Source organism: Periplaneta americana, chromosome 3 (assembly GCF_040183065.1).
Source record: "Periplaneta americana isolate PAMFEO1 chromosome 3, P.americana_PAMFEO1_priV1, whole genome shotgun sequence".
NCBI classification, from domain to species: Eukaryota; Metazoa; Arthropoda; class Insecta; order Blattodea; family Blattidae; genus Periplaneta; species Periplaneta americana.
In genome coordinates this window covers 57,270,137-57,290,687 of record NC_091119.1, presented here as the reverse complement: position 1 = coordinate 57,290,687, position 20,551 = coordinate 57,270,137, and positions in this window count along the sequence as shown.

Here is a 20,551-nt window from a genome sequence, read left to right as displayed (position 1 = left end):
TAGACAAGAAGCTGATGTAACGCGGTCAATTCCAAACCCTCTCTGTTATCCTGGACTTTCCTAATGACATATTCTTGAGCGAAGTTAAAAATAAAGTGATAGTGCATCTACCTGCTTTAGCCCGCAGTTAATTGGTAAGGCATCAGATAGAAACTGACCTCTACGAACTCTGCTGTACGTTTCACTAAGACACATTTTAATTAATCGAACTAGTTTCTAGGGAATACCAAATTCAATAAGAATATTATATGAAACTTCTCTCTTAACAGAGTCATACGCCTTTTTGAAATCTATAGTAAAATAACCCAATAAAAATTAAAAAAAAAACAATGTATATATATATATATATATATATATATATATATATGCATTTTGGTTCGACAATGTTGCTGTCTTTTCGTGTTTTTTAACTTTGACATACACAGAATACACGCAATTTTATAATCTCTACTGATGAAATATTCAGCGCCCATTTCCTGTATTAGTACATCCAGTCTAATTTTTTTTTAATTGTTTGTCTTCAGCATTGTGACCACTTAAACGCTTTTAAATAATACAAATCAAATCACTCACCAACCTACGAACACCGATTGGTATCGGCACTCACTGGTTACATGAAGTCTGTGTACGTACTGTACAGCACCTGTGTCCTGTTTGCCTGTACAGTTCAGGCTCGCTGCGCTTTTATCTTCGTAGATATTTCTCCCCGCCTCTAGTAATGTATTATTAATGTTATTCAGTTCGTGTCCGGTCTCAATTAGATGGGATGCACATTAGATTTGCTACTGTTATTCTAGAAATCTGATGTGTGTTCTTTGTATATTGTATTAAAATTTCTTTTCATTTCTCCGATGTATTTTTTTATCATATTTCATGCAATTGAGTTTATTTAATCCAGTCAGGCTAAGAGGGATGAAGTTACAGGAGAATGGAGAAAGTTACACAACACAGAACTGCACGCATTGTATTCTTCACTTGACATAATTAGGAACATAAAATCCAGACGTTTGAGATGGGCAGGGCATGTAGCACGTATGGGCGAATCCAGAAATGCATATAGAGTGTTAGTTGGGAGGCCGGGGGGGAAAAGGTTTTTGGGGAGGCCGAGACGTAGGTGGGAAGATAAAATTAAAATGGGTCTGAGGGACGTGGGATATGATGGTAGAGACTGGATTAATCTTGCTCAGGATAGGGACCAATGGCGGACTTATGTGAGGGCGGCAATGAACCTCCGGGTTCCTTAAAAGCCAGTAATTAAGTATTATAATAGTCATCATTATAACTTATAACTTATTGGTTACTCGCTGTTATTGTACACAGTAATATCAGTAATAAAATAAATGTTTTATATACTTTATTTATTTAACTAGCTAGTTAGTGAGTACAAATTAAATTTATAAAATTAAAAATGTTTCTAGCCACTACCGTGAGAGCCACGCTCTTGTACGGTGTGGTCTTAGCCAATAATATAACATAAAATTTACAAGAACAGTTTGCTAAATACAGTAAGTAACTTAATTCAAACCAATAAATAACACAAGAGCAAAAAAGAAGAAAGAGAAAAAGAGATAAAAATACACATTTAATATAAATTGACAATCAGACAGAAGCCAGTGATATTCAATAAAAACATGAAAATGGTCTACAGAAATAAAAGGTAAAGAAATTCATTTGTTAATATTATACATCATGAAAAATGTTATAAATTTCTTTTTTAAAAGCTTCAATTTTAAAATATTTCAAATTTGGAAAATGGTTTGTAATTTTTTTATATAGTCTTGGACCGAAACTATCACCATGTTTTAAGAGCTGCACTTGTATGACATTTAGGCTCAATTAATAGGAAAGTAGACTTTTGTCTTCGAGTACGATATTCATGTCGATTAGATTAATGTTTTATTTGATATCTGTGGTAGTAAGCTGGTAAACTATATTTATAAATTTCTTCAATACTTACTACATTAAAATCTGTATAAATTAAATTTGTTGCGTAATCCATATTTTTGGTCAGACAAATTTTTATTAGTCTTCTGTGTATTAAAATTATTGTATTAAGTACAAATGATGCTGCTCCACTCCAATTTATTAAACCATATTTTATTAATGATTGTACCGAAGCTAAACATATTATTCTCAATGCCTCCTTAGTGATAAAATTTCGAAGTATTATGAATATATAAATTGTCTTTCTTATACTTGTACACATGAAATCAATTTGTTTATCCCAATGTAAATGCTGGTCTATAATAATTCCTAAATATTTAACTTGTGTGGAAGGTGTTGGATGTGGGCAATTACAATAATTATTTGTTAATTCATTACATGAAATATTATGTATTATTAAGTAATAATTATTCATAGGTGGAGGTAATTGGTTCAGTAATGAGTATTTTATCTATGTATTTTGCTTTTTTTCCCATTATTAACTCATGATTTAAAGCATGATTATTCAAATGTGCTGGAATGGTAATGCATGTATTTTTTTTTACTTGGCTATTTAACGGTGCAAGCAAAAGCTTTACCGCCTTACCTACTCTGGTTGGTTCAGGATTCTCAGGATATTCGTTATATAGTGGACTTACCTTTTCAATAATTGCGATTGAAATTATGTCGTAAATGTTATACAGTACATTTCCGAATTGTTTCTGGGCTGACTCACTGCGTTGTTAGGGTCTCATCAACTGAATCATCACTCTTGATTACGATTTCTGCCATCAATCGTTACTCATCATGATGCAAGATCAGGTGCTCCTCAAAACGTAGCTGCGATGAAATTGAATCTGTCATCCCATGCGTGAAGTACTGATTGCGCACTTTACGTCTGAAATGCTGAATAAGGCGAAGATGACGTCAGGTTGACACAGATGCGATTGAGCAGATCCGATCTAATCCACTACCCGATGAAAAACGTAATCCACTACAGAGGACGCGGCTGCTCCTCTCCCCCTGTGCATATTCCAAACAAGTGTCTCCCCCTCCCCCCGCTCTCCAATCCTCTTCGCCATTGCAGTCATTCCGTTCTACATAGTACCTTTCGGATTCGTTCTCTGTCCATTTCCTTCGCCTTGTTGCTATCTCGATCATTGTCTTCACCTCTTTATCATCTAAACGATCTTATCTTTCACTTTCATGTCATTCTTCTTCTTCCTCGTTCTTTTGCCGTTCGTGTTTTTCTCGTTCATTTTCTCGATCACTTTCCTGTTAATTTTTATTCAACTTATCATCCTATTCGTTTTAGCCCCTTTTATTTATTTCTTTTTTTTTTCTTGTAAATTTAAAATTGATGTCCACCTCCTCCTTTATTCTCCTCTTATTAGCTATCATCGTTCTTCCCATTCCCGTTTATTTCCTTTTCCCATCCTCGTCTCCATGTATGTTATTTGATTTTCTGTCATCATACTTTAACACCTCGTTTCTTCATTTTCCGCCGTAGTCTTCTATATCTCATTTTTCATTATCCCTCATTGTCCTTTCCTACCTCGTTTCATTTTCCATTGTAATCTTTTCTACCTCATTTCTTTATTATCCGTCATTGTTCTTCTCTGTCTCGTTTCTTCATTCTCCATCATAGTCTTCTCTATATCTTTTTCATTATCCGTCATTGTCTTTCTCTACCTCGTTTCTTTATTTTCCATCGTAGTCTTTTCTATCTCATTTTTAACTATCCGTCGTTGTCTTTGCCTACCACGTTTCTTTATTTTCCATCGTAATCTTCTCTATCATATTTTTAATTATCCGTCATTGTTCTTCTTTACCTTGTTCCTTAATTTCAAATCGTAACCTTCATCCATTATCTCATTTCTCATTATCCGTCACTGTCATCCTGTACCTCGTTTCTTCATTTTCCGTCGTATTCTTCTCCATCTCGTTTTTCATTATCCGTCATTGTCTTTTCTATGTTAATTCTTTATTTTCCATCTTAATCTTTTCTCTTATTTTTCATTATCCGTCATTGTCTTTCTCTACCTCGTTTCTTTATTTACCATCTTATTCTTTTCTATCTTATTTTTCATTATCCGTCATTGTCTTTCTTTACCTCGTTTCTTTATTTTTCATCGTAATCTTCTCTATCATATTCTTCATTATCCGTCATTGTCCTCCTTTACCTTGTTCCTTCATTTTAAATCGTAATCTTCATTATCTCATTTCTCATTATCCGCCACTGTAGGTCTACCTCGTTTCTTCATTTTCCGTCGTATTTTTCTCTATCTCATTTTTCATTATCCGTCATTGCCTTTTCTATCTTAATTCTTTATTTCCCATCTTAATCTTTTCTATCTCATTTCTCATTATCCGTCATTGCCTTTCGCTACCTCGTTTTGTTATTTCTCGTCATAGTCTTCCCTATCTCATATGTTCATTATCCATCTTTGTTCCTCTCTATCTCGTTTCTTCATTTTCCGTGGTAGTCTTCTCTATATCATTTTTTTATTATTATCAGTCATTGTTCTTCTCTACCTCGTTTCTTCATTTTCCGTCGCAGTCTTTTCTATCTCATTTTTCATTATCCGTCATGTATTTTCTATCTTAATTCTTTATTTCCCATCGTATTCTTCTCTGTCTCATTTTTCATTATCCGTCATTGTCCTCCTCTACCTCGTTTTATTTCCCGTCATAGTCTTCTCTATCTCATTTGTTCATTATCCGTATTTGTTCTTCGCTATCTCCTTTCTTCATTTTACGACATAGTTTTCTCTACCTCATTTTTTCAACATCCGTCATTGTCCTTCTATATTTCGTTTCTTCATTTTCCATCGTAGTCTATTCTGTCTCATTTCTTCATTATCCCTCATTGTCCTTCTCTACCTCGTGTCTTCATTTTTCGTCGTAATCTTCTCTATATGTTTTCCTTCATTATCCGTCATTGTCCTTCTGTGGCTCATCGCTTCATTTACCGTCATAGTCTTCTCTATGTCTTTTCTTTCATTAGCCGTCATTATCCTTCTGTAACTCGTTACTTCGTTTTCCATCGTCATCTTCTCTATGTATTCTCTTTCATTATGAGTCGTTGTCTTTGTCCTGTAACTTATTTCTTCATGTTCCGCCGTAGTTTTCTTTATCTGTTTTTTTATCATTCCCTCACCTTCGTTAATTTCCTCCTCCTTGTCCGTATCCCCTTTTTTCTTTTCTATTTCTTGCCACCATTCCCCCCCCCCTTTCCTTCTCTTTGAGGATTGCACATAAAAAGGCTGTAAGTGACAATATCGTTGAAAATTAATTAAAAAAAAAAAAAGAGTCCATGTCCCTGGCTCAGTCCACTAAGAACAATGATGTCCCATTGTAATTTTATTTAGGCCCTAGGTTTTACCATCTATACATGTACAAAACGTATGACTACATTACTAGTCGTCGCGTAATAAAGCTCTGTTTTCCAAAGTTTGTCTCTTTTGCACTTCCAGTCTTTTTTTACGTCACATGCGTCAGTGAACATGTTTGTTTAATGCAACTTTCAGTTTTCCAATGCTGCCAGCGTATCATTATCACCGTACTTCATTTTTATAAATTTATTTAAAGTTTTTCAATCATACGATTTATAATTTGTTGCAAATTAATATTTGCTAATACATATTACTAAAGAAAATATATGAACGTTTTCCTCTATACAGCATCATCAGATATTCAAATGTTATAACGATATCTAAAAATAAGTCCAATATAGTATTTACTTTGATAAACAAAACAATAAATAATTAAAACCATGAGTTATATGTAGTAAGTGTCTAATATCGTTGTAAGAGATATGTTCAATTTAACTAATTTGTATATGGTTTTGTTGGCTTGCCGAAAATGTCAATCAGACTATAACATACAAACGATATCTAAACTTGAAAATCCAACTACATACCACGAATGCAAACATTTGGTTTAATCATACATTTTCGGCAAGTCAGCAAAACCATATACAAATTAATTAAATTGAACATATCTCTTAAAACGATATTAGATATTTACTACATAGAACTCATTATTTTAATTACTTATGTTATGTTTATCACAGTTAATACTATATTGGACTTATGTTTTAGATATCGTTGTAACTAGACAGTGGATGCGGGATCCCTTATCGTTGAATGCAGATGCACTAAATGTTACATTTTTTTTTTCATTCAGACCATTGGCTCAACAGGTTTTAAACGTAAACAGACGACGTCAACATGCTACTGTATCTCCGTACAGTCAGAAGGAAAGGAAAAATGACGTACTGTAGCATATACCTCATCATCATTGATGCAATTACTAGCGTTGCAGTAAACGACGATATAGCCTATTCTCGTAAATTGTCGAATCTGAATAGTCTTCCCCTATCGCTTAAACAGTTTTTGTCTCGAGAAAATTTCTGAAGAAAATTTCTAAAATGGAGATCATTCAATTTCTTTAGAGGAATATTTGGACTGAACATCATTTTGCACGTGTCTTTGCAAAATGTTTCGTTTAGATCCGCACAACTAAATGATGATGATGATGATGATGATGATGATGATGATGATGATGATGATGATGATGTAGATGGTTCCTCACATTTCATTTCAACGCATTTCCTGTGCGATGTACTGTTGCAGTGTTTCTCTATAGCCTGAGTTGTGCTGGTTGTTATTTAAATTTTACATACATTATACACGATATTGTCTTCGTTAATACATAAAATGTCACTTCTATACTTCTTAATTATTGCACTTCTTAACTCTGAGCGTATTGATCGTTTTGCCTCCGACATTATGAATGGATCAGCATAACACTATTCAACGCATAGTAAATACTTGAGCAAGATAACACAACTGCACACATTGCGTTGCAATATTACTATTAACGGACTGGGGTTCCTTCGTCATGTACGCAGCTGTACTCGCCAGGTACACAAAAGACGGACGACGCGGCACGTGCCATGTACTCTGATACAAAACAAATTTACTTTTCCTTAAGTCATCCCGCATACACTGTCTGGTTGTCACATTTCAATATCTGATGATGTCGTATAGGCGGAAACGTTCATGTATTTTCTTTAGTAATATGTATTAGCAAATATTAATTTGTAGCAAATGATAAATCATATGATTGAAAAACTTTTAAATAAATTTATAATCTTGAACTGATTTATCTGAAAATCAAAATGAATGTGTAAGATACCGTAGGCCTACATCATGTCTGAAAATTCTTCATAATAAAATTATTAAGTGTTGCCTATGACCAGACTTAAACTAGGTACTACAAATAAGATAAACAATAAAAATTTCCATTCGGTTCCGAAGTAGACGTAGCTCAATCGACTTGTAATAAAATGAGTTGCATCTTATTGCTAAAATATCTTAGGAAACCATTATAACTTAGAGTTTTCATTGTGTAGCAGGGAACAAAATATGTGATGTCCTGCAGATACAGTTTCTTCTGTAGCAAAGCGGAAGTGAAATAAAAGGAGAGACTTTGTGAACTGGAGTGATGACAAGAAAGCAGAATTTTCTACCTCCGGCGGAGACCGGGCCTAAAGTTCATAGTTTGAAAAGTTTGTCTTCCCCCAATTTCTTCGTCTTGCTCTGAAATAACCCATTCGCTTTGTATCCACCGCAAGATACTTGAGAATATGCCCAATACTCTTAGAAAAGAAGAGAACTCATCCTCCAAGTAGAAATTGAGCTAGTACTTGTCTTAGTAATAACTTTCGTAGTTTTCTTCCTAGTCATAAACAGGGGAAGGTTGTCAATGAAGAATGTAGTTTCTGACCAGAATCGTTGCCAAGCAACCAGATCCGGACTCCATTTCCGATAGAGTCACCGTTCTCCGTAACGAGCGGTTACCATGTTTGCCTGATTCGAAACCTAGGCGAGAGTGATGGCTTCTATTCCTATCGTATACACAGATTTTTTAATACATAAAATGTATTACCACAGTCTAGTATATACAGTCACGAAGCTCAATACGTAGTAAATATGCATCCATAGATAGTTGCTAACCACTAGGATTGCTACTATCGCTTCATTACAGACAATGCAAAATAGTACCTGCATAGTCTAGTGTTCCTAGCACCTTCATAAACTCAAGCATCGTGACTGTATATACTAGACTGTGGTATTACACTGATTTATACACTGTAGATACAACCTGTGATTATATATAACAGCTTGATCAGCCTAAAGGACTTTCAAGGGAATCATTTTTATCAATTTGACTAAGCTGCCACCTAGCGACTACAAAAAAGTCACGTTATAACCCTTACCGAATTGCATGGAGCAACTATACTTCCATCTAGCGGTGGTTACCAGAAGATGTCTTTTCGACGGTGAAGGTTCGCTTGGTTGTTCCCATTTTATGTTATCATTTCATAATATGGGAATGGCCAGTCTGTAACCTTGCAGATTGAAAGGTATGATTAGGGTACATTGAAATAAATAGAAAACCTATATATCGTTTTGTGATTAAATGCATGGTTAATTAGAAAATAAATTTTGAAGTTTCGCCGCGAACAAACGTTTCTCGTGATACAGATGTAAGAGATCAACAAAATCCACCGCTGTGGTCTCGTGGTAGTGTCTTCGCTCCCGATTCCAGCAGGCCAGGGCTCGATTCCTCGATTAGGACAAGTTGCCTGGGTGAGGTTTATTTCGGGGTTTTTCCCTCACTCAGGTAACTTTATCAGGCGCATGGAACCCAATTCATTCTCGCTACTTCTGTGGTGTAATAACTGGATCAGGAACCACATAGGGATACGGAGTTGAAGGGTTCGTTGGAACCTTGATTCCGATGAAAATTGAATGAACGCACAAGACGTAATCAAAGAGAATACTAATGAAATTAATTTGATACAGAGCTTCCCACTGCCCAACTTGACAGTGGTGAAGTGCAAAAGCAAGTATACCTCCTAACAAGATGCATGTCTTTATATAATTATTATTTAGTTCGGGTGTGGCAATTCACATACCTCATTTGTTCTTAGCTTCTCGAAGGTTCGTTTACTCCAATGTTGAAATCTTTGCACACGCTCCAGAATATTCTAGAAGCTACCAAGTGACGTTGACTCATTGACACGTGGCGATGCTTTGTTTGAAAGGTCCAGAGAATTGCATCATGCGTGAGGTTCACATAAGGGTGGCATATAGCCTATACACTGGTTACAGATACATACAGTATATAATTGAATATTAATACAGTAGAAGATATGATATTCACTGCACGATGGAAATAAAAGCAGGAACTTCGCACTTCCTTTCCTCGCTTATCATCCTTTCCTCTTCAATTCTGGTTGTATTACTTGGTTTTTCAGATCGTGCCTGCGACGGTCCTCTGAAACTACTGACGCTCTCGGCCGGCCTCTATGGTTATGTCTAGCTATGGTAGTTGGTGACCAGTAGCGGAATCCACTCTCCCCGACGGGAGAGGGGCTTACACCTCAGACTGTTGAGGAGATGGGAGAGGGGCCTTACAACTCAGACCGTTTGAGGAGAAAATGTGGGGTGACTGTTGGCGTAGAATGGTACACGGATTTGGAAGGATTGCGGGACTGGTAGTCAGAGTGTTAGTAGTTAGTTCGGAGCAAGTCGGGTAGGTGGGCATGCAACTCATCCCAGGGGCGCACAATAGACCTCAGGTCGCGGTGCATGGGATATTCCTCTCCCATCCTCTTAGAGAGAGAGAGAGAGAGAGAGAGAGAGAGAGAGAGAGAGAGAGGTCAGCAAACTCGGTAACTCGGTGTGTCTCGCTAGATAAGCAGTTCTCTGGCGCTGTGTTGCAACCAACTGGTAGCGTGCAGTGGCTAGAATTTAGATGGTTTTAAAATTAAATTTACACGAAAACAGACCACAATATTGCAAATATACGACAGAGGAATAAACTACTCTTTATTAGTTTTCCTGTCGATATGGACAAAAACCACGATCCTACTCGCAATAGTTACCGAAAAGAAGGTTTTTAAACATTTCAGAAAAAAAAATGTTTTTCTGAAAAAAAAAACTGTTAACTGACCAATATGATATAGGTATTCGCCCTAAAATTCTTGAAGGCTATTTCACTTCCACCCTGTATATGTGATCAGGGAAAGAGCACATCAGTTGTATGAGATGAGGTAGCCTATGTGATAAGTGTTTGTAGTTCGCCACATACGAGTTCCCATTCTTACTTTAATTAGGACGTTCACTGATGTCATCACCACTCGATATACAATAACGGGCATAGTAGAGTTAGAAGTTGCAATAATAGATAAATTCTCTATTGATAACAAATGGATGATCGTTCACCTCTGCTTCGGCATGAGGTCGTGAGGCCAGCAGCCGGCTGGTCGGTCTTCGCCCTTCGTGAGCTGTAGCGCCACGGATTATTATTATTATTATTATTATTATTATTATTATTATTATTATTATTATTATTATTTTGATAAAATTCAAAGTACAAAATTAAAAATACCGTAATAAGAAAAACTAAATATTAAGAAGGATCGGTACCAGCATAATAGTAACAGTCTTTTTTAAAGTTTGAATAAAACTTGAAATAAAATAAACTATAGCCTATTTCGAACACGCTAAGAGCAAGCATTAACAACATTCACCAGATCCTTACCTCCCCATTCAACTCTGATAGGCTGATGCAAATGGAAGCATGTAAACCACAAGGTCTCAGCCTAACAGAGTCGAACAACAAGCTGAAGGTCAAGTGAATCCCGCATGCTTCCATTTTGCATCAGCCTATCAGTGTCGAATGACAGGCTGAAGGTCGGGTGAGTGTTTTCGATGCTTGCTCTCAGCGTGTTCCAAATAGACTATAGGTTGGTATCTTGTTTGCCTGCCCATGGATGTTCCCAAAAAGAAAGTGATTATTGTTCTGGTAGGCTAGATCGCTGGAATTAAATTACTTTAGATCTCGTCTAGTAGATTACTCAAAGATAAAATTAACTGAGAAGTTAAGAAAGAAGAATGAAGAAAGTTGCATACTTAGAAAGGGAAAGGAAATTCTTGGAGGATTACAGTAAAATTAACTAGTTGAACTATTTTCTCTTTGTATGGAATATGGCAAGATTTTACTTACAACATTCTTTTTTTTTATTTTATTTTCAGGTGAGTAACCTTTGCTTCCATTTCATCACTCGCTCACTGGTAGAGCGCCTAGAATTATGTAAGTATTTTTTTTTTTTGCTTTTATAGCTGTATCAAGTATATGCTTCTATTTTATATATATATATATATATATATATATATATATATATATTTCTACATTTTCACGGAAATAGGCGTTTTTGGCATTTTTGATGCCGAACATTGGTTTTGGACATTATGTCCATGTGTTCACAGTGATTTTGTTCATTGTTCGTAAACACAGGTTAATCAATTTCAAAATTTATGACACAAACTATTTAATAATTCAATTCACGTGGTAATCTGGTCGCATATAAATGTAGCATATTGTGGCGCCATGTTGGGAGACCTGGCTGCCTCGGGAGTCGAGCGCGCGTCTGGCAGAAGGGAGGGCGCGCGAAAAGGAAGTCGAGCTTCTGTGGGCACTGTGGCGCGGTGCGAAGTGAGAGGGGAAGGAAACCGACTGCGGCGGAAGTAAAGAAACTTCTCGGAGTCAATTTATTTAACATTGCCAACATCATCCTTAACATCAAAGATTGGACCCTATAGTCCGTTTCTTCATCATGGGTTCGAAGTTGTGTCTGCCAACTTATACTTTAATTATTATCAATTCCTAATTCCATTTTTATATATAATATTGAAAATTGCATATTAAATTATATATTCCAATTGAAGAGTCTTCTCGTAGACCTGTAATGAACTTTAATAATCTAACCTCAAAATAATCATGACAAACAAGACAAAATTTGACAATCTGTATCCTCCCCAGATGTATCCTCCGTTACATTTACTTTCTTATGGAGAATTCACAATTGGGAACGGAGGATGCAAAAAAGTTTAATTTAAATTAAGGACCGCAATAGCTTAATATAAGTTATTTGTTATCTTAGAATATTTCTTCTTAATTATATCAGTAACCTTACTTTATTCACACTATAGTGTTACTTATATGTATAGTTGTTGCTCGATCTATCCACTGCATCTCATACTCTTTTTAATTACAATTTCGACTTCTGCTTAGGTTATATTAAATAAGTTATAGGCCTACATTTAAAATATCAGTATCAGAAAATTTATTTTTGAAATATAAAATTATTTTGCGTACTCCGTTACATCTGTGTATTCTCTGTTCATACCACTAATTCATTTCGCTCTTTATTTCATAAATAATTATGAAACAATGTCAACTATCCATAGCCCTACTGTACTTAGACAAGTATTTTCAGATTTATCTAGAGAAAATCAAAATTCGAGTGGGATTCAATTGACTATTACTTGATTAGAAAAAAGTATAAAACGATTAGAAGAAATAAAGTACTCTAATGCAATAAACTATTAATTGAATTTACCTACTGAAATTCTATTTCAGTAATGTTAGCTTCACCAAAACGTTTGAACGGGGCCACCATTTTCAATTGCCTATCTATGCTGTAAACAAATGACGATCGCAAAACGTGTTTTATAGTACCGTAAAGAATTTGCAGTTTGGAATGTTGGCAAACAAAGAAACAAATGGTAAGGAGATGATAAAAACAGAAGAAAATATAAAAAGATTGTTAGAAATAAAGTACTCTAATGCAGTAAAATAGCTATTAATTGACTTAATAAAATTCTATTTCACTAATTTTATCTGCACCAAAATGTTTGATCGGGGCCGCCATTTTCAGTCAACTATCTATGCGGGAAACAAATTATGATCGTGTAAAGCATGTTTTATAGTACCGTAAAGAATTTGTAGTTTGAAATGTTGGTAAACAAAGAAACAAATGTTAGGGTAGTGATAAAAACAAACAAATGCTAGGGAAGAGATAAAATTAAACAAATGCTAGAGAAGCGATAAAATTGTGCAATAAGGAGCCATAATTGGTTGAAAGATGTCCTTTCGTACTGTTATATTGGTCGAAAGTACGAGTAGTATGATGTAGTAAAAGTGTAATAGTCACTCTAAAAAGGCAACTTTTTTGTAGACTGACCCACATACAAGTTTTCAAAATGTCTTATATGAGAAGAGTAGTTTCAGATTTATGTCAACGTTCTATGTACACTAAATTTCTTTTGAACTCTTGGACGTATATTGTTCAAATTAATTATGTGTCAATTCCAAACTCTAAACTGGATCCGGCTTAACGAACATAGAAATTTTCATTCCCTTGTTCTCCTTTTCCAAGTCCTTCACACCTCTACACCTACCTTGTCTCCCGTTTCAGTTACCTGTCATCATATCATAATGTCTTCACACGCACGCAAAATAGCCGGATACTAGCCATACCAACAAATAAGACATCGTATTCACCATCAAACACAATCTCGCTCTCGCGCTTGTGGAATACCCTACCCAGTGACATCAGAGACTGTCGGAATTTAATAGTGTTCAAATACAAACTTATTAAGCATTTTCTTACTGCCTAGAGTAGGTTTAATTTTTACTTAATTAATATAAAATTTTCTTTTTTCTTAACTTCTACCGGGACATCATTTTATTTTTACTTGCATTTTTATTGTACCTGCGTTTCTGAATGCACTTGACTCCCACCCCTTTCACTAATGTACTTGCTTCCGTCAGCCACACAAACTTACGGCCGCTTTTGCATTCGAAGTCTGCTAGCAGTGAAGTAAACAGTACAGAGTATAGTGTGTTTCAGAAATATGGTTGCATTTCCTATAGAAGAAAGAGCCTGTATTATTGAAATGTATTTCCAGGGCAGGTATTGTATTTATGGAGATTAATTTTATCATTTGTGTTTTTTAATATTGGTGTCCGAGGAGACTGTTGGAGATTGATTTGTACTCTTGGCGGATATTAATGGAAATTTTGGAAAATACAATTGTTTTGGAATTGGAGTATTAACTCAGTATGAATATTACTTTCCAAATAATTAACATTTAAAGGTTCGATGGATTCTGGTAAAGGTGCGGTATGACCAATAGACAATATTTGTTGGATTGAGACTGTATTTAACACACATTCATTAAAAACGAAAAAAAACTTGCAACCCTCAAATTAACACTTTCAAATTATTAGTGAAATATTGAATTCTGCGTCTTTTGAGTTCACTAATGTAATCAGAACACCTGGAATACCATGTAATGTAGCCTATTTGAATGTATAACAAATTCGAAGGAAAAAAAGCAAGTCCAAAAAAAAAAAAAAGAATTCAGAATATGAAATTTGCTATAAAACGACGAAATAGTATAATTCGCGAATGTGTTCATATTTCGCTATTAGAACTCTATTTCGTGATTTTCGCGATCTCCATAAATACCCGCCTCTGCTTATTTCGCACAGGTACGGTGTGTAGCATGACTGAATAACTTTATCTGAGTGGACTGAGCAGAAGTGAAGATTAGAGTTGCCGAAAGTACGGTAATATGCTGAATAAATTTTCCATTATATAAAGAATACAACAGCCTGAAGAGTTGAGTTTGTGGAAAAAAAAAACTGTTACTACTCTACTGTATACCGTAAAAGTAGTAAACAAACTGAAAATCGTAATATCGTATTTCCCTGTAACATAAATGGATACACTACTTTTCTCTCCTCCTATAGCTAGTAAAATGATTTGTTTACATATTGCACTAGTAACACCAAACTAGTCCACACCTGTGGAGTAACAGCGCGTCTGGCCACGAAACCAGGTGGCCCGGGTTCGAATCCCGGTCGGGGCAAGTTACTTGGTTGAGGTTTTTTCCGGGGTTTTCCCTCAACCTAATACGAGAAAATGCTGGGTAACTTTAGGTGCTGGACCACGGACTCATTTCACTGCATTATCACCTCCATTTCATTCAGACGCTAAATAACCTAGATGTTGATACAGCGTCGTAAAATAACCCAATAAAAAAACACCAAACTCTTGTAGTGGAAGGGGTTAACAGTGTTTCCGAGTGTAGCCAGGTTAATGTTAAAAATGTTGGTAAAAATAAAGTGATGTCCCTGTACAATAAACTGTCTAGCCTTTATTAATCAATTAATCTTTTAGTACTTAGATTATTATTGTATTTGTAAATTTAATATTAATTTTAATTATATTCTTAATATTGTAGTTGTAATCGCCTGGTAGAGGGGAAGAGAAACCTGATGGCCTTACCTCTACCAGGTTAAATAAATAAATAATAATAATTAATTCGGAAATATGGTGCATGGCGATTCAAGTAAATTATTTTCATTCGAAATAAAATTCAAAATGAGAATTTCGGTCAGTAATCTATCGTTCATCTATTCTCCGTAAAAATTGAACTGTACTTTAATAAAATCGTGTGTCATTTTCAGGATACGGATTGTTCTTTTCTGCGTCTCATCCCCAGAGCCGCAGCTCTCATTCCTCTGGTTCTCTCATCATCGACCTGTTCCCTCTCTGCCACTTGTATCTCCCTCGTTTCTCATTTAACACGTTCCCTTTTGTCTCCGTCCCCATATCACTTGCGTGTTTTTCGCTCCGGGGTGCTGGTGATTCGTTGTGGTCATTTTCCGAACTGTAATTCAGGCTCCAGAGAGGCGGAGTGACTGACCCCGCAGTGTAACTCTTCCTTTGCAGAGGCGTCCCAAGTCATCACTCTTCTCTGTGCGTTTGTTGTACACAGCATTTCATTACGGTCGTTTAAAACGGGTATAAAGCAAGCTTACTTTTATCACTGACAACATGCACGGCTACAAACACGGACGTCCCGTTGACGGATCGCGGAATAGGAAGTCCAGGCTCAGATACGAATGGGTTAGAAAGTAACGATACGGACCGCAGTACAGTATTTTGGCTACACAGGCAGGCTTTCGACCAGAGTTTAAGCCACAGTCGCATTTGTCGCATTTTGCTACTAGACTTCTAAAAATGCAACAAACTTTGAATGTAAATGTGCAAAAATGCGACAACCACATTGGACTTCAAAAACGAAGATGGTAATGGAGAAAATGAAATCAGAGATGTATTTGATTATACATCTTGAAAACACATATAAAATTGCAACCTCATTCAAGAATAGTAGGACAACGAGCCTATAATTGTAGTAATTAAGACGCTAGTAGGTTTGTTTATGAAACGAGCGCAAGCGAGTTTCATAATTTTCATACGAGCGTCTTAATTACCATTATATGCAAGTTTCATACGACTTTTTATGCTCGACCATATTTCTAACTTGAAATTATTCATTAGTATTCATGTTATGGTTACGTAAGTGAGGAGCGGAACTGACTTGAATTGTGAGATATGCGCAGACGCGAAAGTATTGATTTTTTCCGAGGCACGAATGTCATTGACCTTGATATAATGTAGAGAATAACATGAAGATTAGGCTTGATATAACCTGGAAATTGATTTAGAATTGAAAAACGAGATGACAAATTGAATTTATTTGAATATTATTTACAATTAACGCTAATTATTATAGTAACAGAACATAACCTTCTGCGACATTATTGCATTTCCAGCCTCCGTGACTTTTCGCTAATTATGTTTCGATTGCATATCCGAGAATAATCGATACTTGCGATTTTATAATGGTACAATCAGTACAAAGGTGATTTTTCATTGGCTAAACAACTGAATTATAATGAATAGGTGTACTTTAATGAAGTGCATTAAAGGGATACTACCAGATGTATAATTACTACATTTCGGCATGGTCGAGCATAAATTAAATTACAACATTGAATACAGAACAAATAACACTCTACAAAAACATCTTAACACACAAAGAACACAAACAAACAAACAAACACAACCACACAGGCGTATAAAAATTCAAATGTAACACCTGCAACAACTTCTACATAGGACAGACAGGCAGATCATTTCAAACACGTTACAAAGAGCACAACACAGCCATAACAAAATTACAAAACACCTCCACATATGCAGAACACATCACAAATGCCAACCACACCTACAGAGACATCAACACAGACATGGAAATACTGCACATCCAACTGAAAAGCCAGAAACTCAACACACTAGAACAATATGAAATATACAGACACACGAAAACACACCCCGACGATATTCTCAACATACAACTCAATTTCAAAACACATACACTCTTTGACTCTACACCCACACAGGAAACAAGAGGCGCCAACACCAACAACGATCAGTTCTGAAGATGACCCACAATATGTCGAAACATGTTAACAAGGTACGTTAAAATTTAACACAAGAGAGACTTATCATACATATTCCGAAGATATGTTTGAATTTAAATGAAATTCTGATGGCATTGGCAATGTTCAAAAAGGAATTGAGCAATAGATATTCAAGAATGGATTTCACAGTGTTGGTGCGATTCATGTGTGTTAAGTGAACAATTTCTTCTAATTGATTTATATATATATATATTTATATATATATATATTTATATATATATATATATAATACACGGTGGACCGCTCAAATGTACCTAATTTCAATTGTATGTGACTGGAAACGGTTGAAGATAGAAACCTAGAGTAACGTTTATATGAAAGGAAAACTCAACAAGTTTCGATATGCGCATCACCATATCTCTACGTGAGCTCCAGCTGTCACTGTGACGATATCGAGGCGATGAACGATTTCTTGCTAAGCACGTTGGAGCATGTCTTCTGAAATGCTCTCCATAGCCTCTATGGTGCGCTCCCGAAGATCACGAAGGACTCTGACTGGAGTGGCGTACACTTTACCCTCTTTGACTTAGCCCCAGAGAAATAAATCGAGCGGTGTTAAATCCGGAGATCTCGGGGGGCAAAGCGATCGGTCCTCCCCTACCAATCCAACGGCCAGGGAACACGTTGGCTAAAATCGTACGAACATCATTGAACCAGTGTGGAGGAGCGCCATCTTGCTGGAAAAAGATGTTAGGCTGCAGGTGTTCAATTAGTGGAAAGAACAACTGCTGCAGCATGTCAAGATGTGTGGTACCACACACAGTTTTCCCGCGAAGCTCTTCTTAATTACTTCTGCGGGCTTCGTTCATACGCGGCTTGAACATTTGCAACCATTTCGTCGGATGTTCTACGACCACCACCATGCTTCTTCAACACCGAACCTGCAGCTAAAAATGTGTCGTGCTACTTCTTGATGCTTTTAGCAGTTGGAGCATCATAGTTAAACACTCGCCGATACTCCCTTTGAACTCTAACAATTGATTTAAACTTCGCATACCACAACACAGTTTGCGCTTTCATCTGCGGTGTCGCCATTTTGAAAATGAATACAATCTACGAAAAGAAACCGTGTCTGCTCACCATCTACCGACAGGATTCGAAACTTGTTGAGTTTTCCTCATATATAAACGTTACCGTAAGTTTCGTATCTTCTACCGTTCACCAGTCACATACAATTGAAATTAGGTACATTCGAGCGGACCATTCTGTATATATAATTCAATCGCATATTGTAAATTGTGAGCGAGAATTTAGTTGCATGAATCTTGTAAAAACTGGAATTAGAAACCGCCTTTCAGTGAAAATGAGTTAGCACTCTGCTAACAATAAATCTTGAATGACCTGCTCGTAAAGAATTTCAAAGTTTAAAGTGCCCATAAAGTAAAGTATTTTAAAGGGAAATGTAGGTATATTTGGTGAAAATTCTCAATATTTCTAACATTATAATCTGAAAAATCCAAGAATGATTAAAAACATTCTTGTCTACTATTGTGCAAAATTGCATGATTCTACCTTAAATACATTCAGAGAAAAAAAGTACCGGTATATAAATTGCACCAATTTAACATTGCTGAGATAGGAACCTACCGATACCTACATTCTCCCCTTAATATGACATAAATTCAACAGTAATTGATTCTAAACATACCAAAGTGTAATAATTTACTTAGTAAGATGAATTGAAAGTAAAAACATTCCAAGAAATCTTGAATTTAATCTTTCTGTAGAAATATTTATAATATTGCACAAGCTATTCACAATTTGCTTAAATATAATTTTGCATTTGTGCATTTTTGCGACAATTACTTATTTTCTAGTCTAGCTTAAACCCTGATTTCGACACTCCCACTTCAATATTATTGGCTGTTTCTTTTACACAGAGGCATAAGGTTGCCAACTGTTCATTCATTCATTCATTCATTCATTTTATTCCATAGATCTTACATGAGCAATGAAGATTTAAGATGTGGAACAAGTCAACATTTTACAATATTACAATTACAATTTTTACAAATTTTTATAGTTTTACAATTTAGTAATTTTCTACAATGTTTACAATTTTGTGCAATTTTTTACAGAAGAAAATACTGGAGACTAAACGATCTACAATATTTCATATAGAAAATTTACAAATTATTCAATTCAGTTAGCGATACTGAAAAACAACTTTAAGTGAAAATTACTTATGAGCCAGCCACTAGAGAAAAGTGTTCAAATACCTTGATTTATAGTATGGAGTAGTGGAAATTGGATGTGATTACAGGGGGAGATGCATGTCCACCCGCCCAAAATACTTATATACCAAATTCGTTGTACATGACGGGGTTTTCAGTGTCGCCAACACCTTTCACATAATACTATACACCTAATCTAACCTAACCTAACATCTCACATAATATATACACCTAACCTAACCTAATCTGTCACACAATACACACCTAACCTAACCTAATCTAACCTAACACCTCACATAATATATACACCTAACCAAACCTAACCTAACCTAACCTAATCTGTCATATAATACACACCTAACCGAACTTAATCTAACCTAACCCAACCTAACCTAACCTAACCTAACCTAACCCAGCACATAATACTAAACACCTGTACTAACATTCCTCACGTTTTGTATCATTTCGTTTGCAAATTTTCTTATTCTTGCGTTGTCGTTGTTAATGTTCTTTTTCTTTGTTATCATTGTCGTCGTTGTTGTTATTGTCCTTATCCTTGCGTTGTCGTTATGTTTTTCCTTTGTTATTGTTATCTTTATCGTTATTTTCCATGTCATTTGTTATCATCTTTGTTGTTATTGTCCTTGACCTTTACTCTCGTATCCGTTGTCCTCATCATCGTCTTTGTCGTGTTTGTTGCCGTCGTTATCATAATCGTTACCGTCGTCCTTGTGATATTTATCGTTGTTTTCGTCTTTGCCGCCATCTTAGTTATCATCACTAATCTTCAAATTGTAGTGCGTCAAGTCTATCCATATTCAATACTGTGGATAATTTTTGAGTCTACATTTGCGTTTAGAGAGACTTTTATTATGGTGAACTTGAAGTAGATTAATAGCACAGGATAGGCCTAAGTGACACCCCGAATGTAAATGGAAAGGGTACATGCTTACAAATGTAATATTTGTTTTGAAACATTTTACTGTAATTGAAGAAGAAAGCTTGAGAACGATGTAATCTCATTGTACAAACACATGTTTATTCTTTTTGTGGACACTGGTTATTGTCACCGTGCTGTCTTTGTTTCTGTCTTGTTTTATTTCTCGTAGCTGCTAGAAGGATAATGTGTAAATGTCTGTAGCTTCACACCTCCATTAATCTTATCTCGGAAGCTACTGAGAAGTTCCCTCCCG